We start from the raw sequence: 9,128 nt of genomic DNA, 5'->3' as shown, positions 1-9,128 counted from the left end.
ATTGTCCCTCTATGATCAATTTTTCCGCCATCTAGGCTACCACAATGACTATAAATATAGGTGCTTACATGGGGCCTTGGGGCCTATCAAATTGGATTAAAGTGTTACCTTTGCCAAAAATTCTGTCAGGGACATTGGGGGAGTCTGAGATACGTCATCTGGAGTCACAGATTTAGTTTATACGATGAGCATAATCTCCAATATATATAAGTGGCTATAGTGAATGCTCTTAGTACTGTTTTAACCACCATTCACCATTTTTACTGATGAATTGAGTACAAAGGACCACAATGTAAACAAGCCCCTGGGCCTTTTGTGTCATCCTTTTAGCATTCCCTTTGACTACCTGTACTGTTAATAATCATGTTAATAAAGTATTCAATCAATCAATCAATTCAAGTACAATATGTTTATTTAAGCAAACATAAACTCAAGACATCGGTAAACCGGGCTCATCAATTCACTTGTAATGAGATTGGTGGGCTTGCTTCTCTGTTGCATGACCGACATAAGTGGTGCCCCAGATGCATCTCTGTCGCTAAAATGCAAACCTCAAAACAACCTCCCTAGCAGCATTGCATTAGATTGGTAGTTACATGCATTGGTCCTGCAGCTTCTTCTCTTGGCGTTGCCTGAGCTGTGTTGTACAGCCGGCTGCAGTGTGTCAGGGAGGGGAAATGGCCAGGCTTTGTGTATATTTATCTCACAGGCCGTCTCTCAAAGGTACCAGAGGGTAGGGGTTTGGTGGTTGTGTGTAATTGTGTTAGAGGCCTCCCACATGCTGTCCCCAGTGCCTCCTCTTGTCTCTTCTCCTAATCTGTGCTATTCGTCTTCAGATAAGTGATATCCTCTTCAGATTAGGATCTGGTGTCTCCTGCCCTGCCCACCCAGTGAGAAAAGGATCCCCTGGTGCAACCCCCTGTGAGGAGCACAGGCCATATTTTTAGCTTCCATAATCCTTTTATAGCACAGGCACAAAACGCCACTCACACCCCTTCAATTCATTGTCCCAAGTAATCATGATGCAGTGAGCTACTGAGGAAGCAATTTGGCCGTAGCTTAATAATCTCCCAATCATGCTTTGGCTTTAATGGTTTCAAATATGGACGAAATTTGTGTGAAGTAAAATCTTCAGTGTTCATTTTCCACTTGTATCCATTTGTAACCCAGTGTATATTTGTACACCGTCTGTGTTAAAGATGTCAAACAAAATATGTTTCTAATTAAAAGGTCAAAGCTCTTTATTCTGGCTGTAATCGTTGCTATAGACTGTTTGTTCGGTAACATTTCTCAAGCTTTTAAGTAAACAGAAAAATACTTTTTCATGTTGGGATACCAATTGTATCCAATCAGAAGCGAGAACCCTACAAAGATCATTCAGCTTCAATTTTATGGTGTTCCAGTTCCAATTTTGTCTGCTCATTGCTTTTTTAAATGTATCACTTCCGATTTCACCTATTTATCTTCTATGAGTTCTCTCTCCTGATTTGATCAAACTGGTAGCCTGACCTGAAAATGCTTTTTTTTGTTTACTAAAGAGCTGGAGGGACGGGGAGACACCTGTTACTGAGCAAGCACTATAAGAATGATTAATATGAGAATACAGAGCTATTTAACACTTAAAAAATATCACTTACATCACTTTAACACTCACATTTTACAGTGTGGCGAGCATAAATTTGGGGGATTGGACAATCTCCCAGAGATTGTTGCTCCCACAAAGGAGGAGGTTGTGATTTGTGGGGGAGCAGTTGTCTGGGCTGATTTTATGGAGGATGAGACCAGTGAAGCTGACATCCATTTCCTATGAGGTTGCAAACATTGAAATTGACAGTCCCGCTGAGACCCATAATAAACACTCATAGGAGATGTAGCCCTCAAATATTTCCCAGTGCACTAGAATTTACAAAGATCCATTCAAAGGTTTTTTGCAGAGATGTCTTCCATTGAGAGGAACCGTTCATTAAAACAAGACGGGGGACAGCGGCGGAAGAAGTACACAGATATTTTACTTGAGTGAAAGTATAAATACTCTGTTACAAGCAAAAGTCCTGTATTCAAAATGTTACTTGAGTAAAAGTACAGAAATATTGGCCTCAAAATATACCTATCACATATATCTCCACAAATGGGTATAGAAAGGACAAGAACTGACGGATCCAGAGTTCTCCATATATGGGCATAAAAGGGACACAGACTGACAGCTACAGAGATCTCCTTATATGGGCATATCAGTCGGATGAGGATCAGACGTGCAACGTAGGTGTGAGGGCGGCCCGAACCGCTAGTAATCTAAATCTACAAAGTAACTAAAGTTTTCAATTAATTGTAGTGGTTGACCTGTATGTGAAAATAGAAAAAAACAATAAAGAAACCTGGAAAAAATCTTTTTTGTAGTGGACTAAAAAGGACAATATTTGCATTTCGGATGTAATGGAGTAGATGTATTGAAAAATGGACATACTCAAGTAAAGTAATAGTTCCTCAAACCTGTACTTATGTACAGTACTTTCCACCACTGGATCGGGTTTAATAACAGTGTGGCGTCCCTGTGGATCTCTGTCATCATGTTGATGATATCAGTCTTGCTCAGATATGGAGAGATGGTGGTCTGAGATCTGAGACCCTTCAATACTGTATCTAAGTACCGTTTTAAGGCACATTTACTTTACTTGAGTATGTCAAGCTTGCAGGGGGGGGAAAAAACAACAAATTGATCATCATTTGACACATTTCGGTACTTTGAGTGTCAATACTTTTGTACTTTCACTCAAGTAAAAATTTTAATACAGGACTTTTACTTGTAACATAGTATTTCTACATTGTGGTATTGGTACTTTTACTTTAGTAAAACATCTGCGGACCTTTTCTTAAAGAATATTCACACACAAACAAATTCACAATATGTAATATTCCGAGATCCACTAACTTTGCCTACTGGTAGCGTGAGCAAGAAAGTTATTTCCGATCGGTCCAGTAGTTTGCGAGATAAGACCTGGGCACACAAACAGACCCTCTTCTAGACAGCTCGCCTCCTGGGAGCCGCACCATAAAAACACGCACAGTAAAAATCCTCAACATTTGTTCACTCTCAGAGTTAAATGAACACTAAGAATTTCACAGTGTAATACCCTAATCTTCCTTGCTGTTGTAACACACACATCTGCATATGGTTGTCATATAAACAGGTAATCATATCTAATGATGGCTCACAATAAGCACGGGTGATATGGCTCCAATCCTATATATGGTTTCATAAGAGACATTCTGGCGTGAGAACCACACTGTTGAAATGTTTTGGCCAAAGCATTTGTTTTCTTCATCAACTTATTCCCGTGCTTAAGGAGCGAACTATTTGTTATACTCTCCAAAAAAAAAACAATCACTTAAACTATTCTCCAGGGACACCTCACACTGATAAAAGACAATAAGAGGGACGAAGTCTAGTTTGTTTTGCGAGGACTTTGTAGTTTACACTGGCATATAACATAAGACAGACGGACTGCATTCAGTTTGATCATGATAGCACATACTGTATGCATGCATCTGACATTAGTCAGAGGAAATATTGTTTGTTTTTGCCCCAATTGGTCATCCTATCTTTGTTTGTTTCCTTGCATTTAGGAGTCTTAAAGGAGAATTAAATGTGTAGGGTCCTTTGAGAGGCCCCCATCCTGGATCTCTATAGAAAATAAACGTTTACAGTATGTTCACTGCTGCCTGAACCAGGGGTGAACTTACTGTATAGGACATGGGAGAAACTTGGACATTGTGTCCAAATGTTTCAGGTTTCAGCTGATTTGGTCAAATGTTATTGTGCCTATAACCTAAAGTTTTGAAGAGGGAGTTTTGTAATAGATGGTGTACTTAATTCATTGGATAAAATCTCAGAATTGAGACATTTTTTCTCAAAATATATATATATATTTTTTCAAAAGTCCATCACAGGTAAGAAACTCTAGCCAAAGAGATATGAAAACCTTCCAAAATTCAAAAGATACAGCACAAAGGGTTCTGAATGACAATACCCAGATTCTATTTGGTTCTTGTGAGCATGAATCACTTAACATTCCATTATTCAAGGGTGCTGAAAGCTATGAGCTTGTTCGTTCTCCAGATGTAAATGGCTGCCAGGATTTGGGAAATGAAGTCTTTAGACAGGGGAATTCAGCTAACACCTCAAAGGTGTCGGGAAACACATCTAAACTCTTGAACAAACCATCTTTAAAATTAACAAGGAGGTCCACTTGTCTGTTAAGGCAACTCCGCACCAAACAGACTCGTCCAGACTATTGCAGACTACTCCAGACTGCAACAGACTGGTATTCGGTTGGCAAAAGTTACCATTTAAAAGTCTGTCAGCCGACTGGCCATTCATGTGCTAATTTGACTTTTAGCGTGCCAGCGTTGCCAGGTCTGCTTATTATAAGCGACTTTGGGCTTGTTTCCCTGCAAAGCCACTTAGGGATGTTCCCAGCGTTTTTTCTTCACTGACGTGCAGTGGTGTAAGTAACTAGTACATTTACTCAAGTACTGTACTTAAGTACAATTTTGAGGTACTTTTACTTTACTGGAGTATTTCCAATTGTCTATACTTGTACTCCACAACAATTATTTGAAATGTTTAGTTACTAGTTACTTTGCAGATATAAATCATTATGAAACATACATTAACCACTTTAGCCCTATTTTATACCTATAAGCTATTTGAAAATAGCAGATCTACAAGCTCACAACGTGTTGCGATGCACGCGTTCTGAGCTTGTAGATCTGCTATTTTCAAACATTTTTGTACTTTTACTTTTGGTACTTTAAGTACATTTTTATACCAATACTTTAGTACTTTTACTCAAGTAAATGTTGAATTCTGGACTTTTACTTGTAACAGACTCAGAGTACATCTATTGCATTCAAGCCTGGAATTTCGTCATTTTAGGGGCAAGGCCACTTGGCCTTTGGTGTTGTAATTTTTTGGAGGGCACAAAGGCCCTGCCCGGTCTTCCTGCCAGGGCAGGAAGGCCATCCAAAAAAATAATAATGATTTTTAAGTCCAAAAATGATTTTTAAGTCCACGGAAATAATGCATTTAACTTGAAGGTTAAGGATCATTGTATTTTAATATATTATAAGAATAGTATAACTATCTGTGAAATATAACCCATTTATTTCACAAAATAATGTGTTGGCAAATGACCAATATTTAGTTATATAGGTCTCAATATGTCACATTCAGCCCTGGACTTCACTGACTGAAGTAGGGGTCACATTAATCACATTAGATTCACAGAATGTATTTTACCCACAAGTTATTTTCATTCAAATGAAATGTGAATGAACTTGCACTAATAATGACTTTAGTTGATTTTTCACTCTTTAAAATATAGTATTTCTTAATTATTAATAATTACAGCTTGTAGATTGGCTATTTTCACGATTTTAAATTGTTTTTAAATAATAATAAAAAAGGAACATAAAAGATTTCCACCCGACAGCCATAATATAATAGCCAATATATGGTTCTGTATCAGTATATGAGTCCGTTTTTGCGGATTTCATTCTAATTGGCTACTATGCCTGCATATGAATTTCATGAGCCTGGGTAGGTCACCCTGGCTTGGAGATATGCCCTGTAGCGCACACTCCGCCAGTGGTGTAAAGTAACTAAGTACATTTACTCAAGTACTGTACTTAAGTACACTTTTGAGGATTTTTTACTTTACTGGAGTATTTCTAATTTTCAGTACTTTTACTTCTACTCCATACATCTCTGAGGAAAATATTCTACTTTTACTCCACTACAATTATTTGAAAACTTTAGTTATTAGTTACTTTGCAGATATAAATTATTACATTATAAAACATACAGTAACCACTTTAGCTCTATTTTATACCTAGGCTATTTGAAAATAGCCGATCTACAAGCTCACAACGCGTCGCGAAGCGACGCGTTGTGAGCTTGTAGATCTGCTATTTTCAAACATTTGAGTACTTTTACTTTTGGTACTTTAAGTACATTTTGATACCAATACTTTTGTACTTTCACTCAAGTACATTTTTAATTCGGGACTTTTACTTGTAACGGAGTACTTCTACATTGCAGTATTGATACTTTTACTTAAGTAAAACATTTGAGTACTTTTTCCACCACTGCGCTCCACACAGCAGCAGCAGGTGAAAGCAATTCACTTAAACGAGGGTTGTGTTGCGCACCAAAACTGCGCAAAACTAGGTCAAATCAATCAATCTCTCTCTCTCTCTCTGGGAGCAACAACGAGAAACAGTGAATGTAGGTTTTCATAGACATGGTCGCTTGTTTCTCTCACATAATCTGGCAACACCGACAGCCCTTTGTTGTCACTGCCACTGCTCTGCCAGTCGGCTAAAAAGCTGAACATGTTCGGTCGGCTCTGGGTCGGCCGAAAAGGTCCCGACGGACCCCTAACCGACTGGCCGACGGACCCCTAACCGACTGGCCGACGCTTCCCGAAGCCAAATCGGCCCAAAGTCGGGCCGATTTGGATTGGTCTGGAGCCAGCTTTAGAGTATGAAGAAGTATTAACTTCTTTCAACAGTTAATGCTTTTTGTGTCACTGTAATTTACACAATGAGGTGAGCTGAGGATTCCGCCTGGATTTTCTCTCAAGCCTTCTCACTGAGGGCATTTTTTCGGACTAATGTAATCCATTCCACATATTTAGGAGTCTTGAGAGAAAAATCCATTCAAAATCCATTTACAATGGATTACAGGGCCTTTGCTAATAACCCTAGAAAAATGCATATCTTATATTACATTACATTTAATCATTAGCTATTCTAGGCCTATTATTGTGAGCTTCCCTCGCAATGAATTCAAACCATTACACTTGTTATGCGTTTAAAACAAAAACAATACAACCAGAGGATGTCACTACCCCCCCCCCCCCCCCCCCCCCCCCCCCCGCTTTTACAATAATAGCAAAATATGCTGTGCTTCAATATTCTTTATTGTTCAGTATTGCAGTGCATTATCACCACTGTTGGCATTTCATACGTTCTCATAGTCTGAAATCACTCAAGTGCCAAATAAAACGTAATGTAGACAATGACAGTGAAAGACAGATCTTTAAGACCAAGGCAGGCCTGTCTCAGGATGTATCGTCAACAAAGAGGAAAATAATACTGGAGCAGGATTTCACACAGTGACAAAAAGACACGTTTCCTCTACATTCCTACATTCCTTTCATGAGACCTTTGCCAGAAATAATCATATTTCTGAATGATTGTGAATAATTATATACATACCGTTTCAATAAATAGGAGTATTTTAATATTAAATTAATGGTTTCTTAAAAATACATGGTACACCAACGGCACATTAAAATAAAAAGCAAATCTATTCAAAATAACCATGTTTGTCAGCATTTGTGATACCAAAAAAGAAATAGAAACATACAAACATACAAAATACAACAATAAACAAAAAGGAAAACAATGTTATGACTGGTGCGGATTCGAAGAAGGCACTTCCTTGGCAACACATTCAGTAGATCCCTCTTTCATGTATTAAACCTGTAGCAAAATGAACAAAAAATACAAAAACAGACATTGATTATGGCATTTTCTTGACCTTCAAATTCCACATTTTTAACTGTATTTTAAAATACTGGGCTCTTCAGTCTAGTTTTGAGAATGACACATTGTGACATCTGGGACTAGGGCTGGGTGATATGATATATATTTTTTATATATATCACAATATTCTTTTTACCAAATACCTCAATACCAATATTGTGACGATGATTTCTGAAAATGTTTGAAAACCTTTGAGAGTATAAAATAGGGCTTGAATGATTAAAACCAGGAAGAGGCGACACTTATGCCATATCACAATATTACGATATCCAAAATCCCAGAAGATATCTAGTTCATATCATGATATTGATATAATGTTGATATATTGCCCAGCTCTATCTTGGACATGCAGCAGGAGAGAATCATGTTTTCATGGCTTTTAAAAGGAGGAAAAATTTTTTATGGATGTGACCACTCGCTCCTGTCAATCCTCTGTATTAAAAGTACCTAGTAAGCTCATTTAGATGTCTGTAATAATGAATCACAGTACTGCACCAAGCCTTTAACGGTGCCCCGTTTGTGACATTCATTCGTCAGAATTCTCAGAATCGTAGTCTTACGACAGGGTCTCATTATCTGAGTCACTTGATAAACTGAATATCTGCTAATGTACTAGCCTAGTCGATGTTCCAAGCAAGAGCAATCCTATTCCCATGAAACACTAAAAGAGTCACTTGTGCGGAAGGATTCTTTCATGCAAGTCCATTTTGACCTTATGGCGTTCATTCAATGACAGCGTAGGGTTGACTCCAAGACTATACACCTCTGAATGCATCAGACCTGCTGTCGTCACAAATGAACTTAACAAAGAGCTATTAATATTACACTGAGGAATTGTTCCAAAATTAAAGCAAGGAAGATAGTCTGAGTCTCCCTGCCTCATTGTCTTGACAAACGTCTAACCAGGGCACATATTTATAAATGTTTATTTTTCTCAGAATGTCCACATCTGTTTTGTATTTGTTTGTGCTTGTTTGGTTCATTTCTTTTTCTCACTCACTCTGGTTTACCTCATGTCTTTCTGAAATATTGAGATAATGACAGGAATGACCTGCTTGAAAGGTGTTGATATGTGTTAATAATAATACTTTGATTAAATAGCTTTTAGGATTAAATAGCAACTTTATGTTCAAACACAACAGTCGAACACAGCAATGTGAGGCAACAGTGCAAACCACTGAGCCACCATGCAACCCACATTTTTACAATATTTCACGCTAGATTTGTGGATCATATCAGATTATAACTTATTTTTTTCCGATATCTGATCCAATGTTTTTGGACAATCCATACCGATACCCATCCATATAGTGATTAGAATAAATAAATACTTAATAATAATAATAATGTCAGAGAGGTTGACAAGTTTGTGTTTAGCAATGCATACAAAAGGAGTATTTTCCTTAGGGATTATACAGCATATATGACCAGTTAACACAAGATAAAGCTGTATCTTCCCTATGGGCTGTACAGCAGTTGACCAATAAGTGCAGCTAAAGTGGCATGGCGAGCTGAAC

Source organism: Gymnoscopelus braueri, assembly GCF_963280865.1.
Source record: "Gymnoscopelus braueri genome assembly, chromosome: 6".
Lineage (NCBI taxonomy): Eukaryota > Metazoa > Chordata > Actinopteri > Myctophiformes > Myctophidae > Gymnoscopelus > Gymnoscopelus braueri.
Note: the sequence above shows the minus strand (reverse complement) of the source record.